This window comes from Chenopodium album, chromosome 5 (genome assembly GCF_948465745.1).
Source record: "Chenopodium album chromosome 5, dcCheAlbu1.1, whole genome shotgun sequence".
Classification (NCBI taxonomy): domain Eukaryota; kingdom Viridiplantae; phylum Streptophyta; class Magnoliopsida; order Caryophyllales; family Amaranthaceae; genus Chenopodium; species Chenopodium album.
The window spans coordinates 75632990-75634199 of NC_137838.1; positions in this window are offsets into that span (position 1 = coordinate 75632990).

The window sequence follows — 1210 nt, forward strand, 5'->3', positions numbered from 1 at the left end:
AAAAGTAGGAAGGAAAATATTATATCTCTCTCTTCTCATGGTCCCTACTCATCAAACCCACAAGTACATTTGTTTTTTTTTTTATTTATTTATTATTATTATTATTATTATAGCTCTCTTCTCACATTCATTACTTTTTAATAAACTATTAACCCCACTATCTTTCTTTTACAATTTTTTAATACTCCATCTACCTCACTTACCTCTTATTTTATTTAAGTGAAATAAATCGCCTAAAACTATGTGCCGATCAAACTATAACACTTAAAAAAAAGACGGAGGGAGTAATTAGCTTGTTAATTCATTTAGTTAGTGTCTTTATATACTCATAAGTTTTCCTTATGTTGTAAAAAAACCATTAAAAGTGAAACAATGATAGATATTAGTTTAATGCATGATGAAATTCTACATACATTGTATCTGAAAAATAAAATTTGCAAGAAAGGTCCTTTATTTTAAATGGTCAACCTTGTGAAGAAGATCCTTTTATGAAAAAAGGTGACACAAGAGGTTTTTTTTTTTTTTTTTTTTTTTTTTTTTATCAGGATTAGGTTGTGATGAGAAGGGTCCTTTGACCAAACTCCGACGTTGACCAAATTTTTTCCGGCCAAAAAAGTCACGTGCACAACATGTGATCACTTAAATGACCCTTTTTTTTTTACCCCCTTTCCCTCTTTTCCCTCAATTTTCATTTTTCAATCCCCCTTTTCCCCATTATTAAACCTAATTGAACTTTTTCCCCAAGATTAGTGTTTTGTGTGTTTGGCCAAAGACCATGAACGGTGAATTGAAGGATTTCGGAGTCAATTTGTTACTGCGCCAAAACATTGATTTATGGCGACTCTATAAGTTAATACTAATAGATGATTCCATAGAGGTTGATTTAATTTGTATTTGTATTTGTTTTGGTCTGATGGTAGTATTATTTATTGAAGAACTCAAACGATAGTAGACTTAGGCCCTGTTCTTTTCACCTTAAAAAAATAATATTAAGTAAAAATAATTTTAGTTCAATAAAATTAATTTCAATTTAGTAAAAATAAGTTTTATAAAGAAGAATTATAATAGAAAATCAGTAAAAATAATTTCAGTTCAGCAATTTCAGTTCAGTAAAATTAATTTAAGTTTAGTAAAAATAATTTAAGTTCAGCAAAAATTATTTCAGTTCAGTAAAAATAATTTCAATTTAGCAAAATTAAGGTGAAGAGAA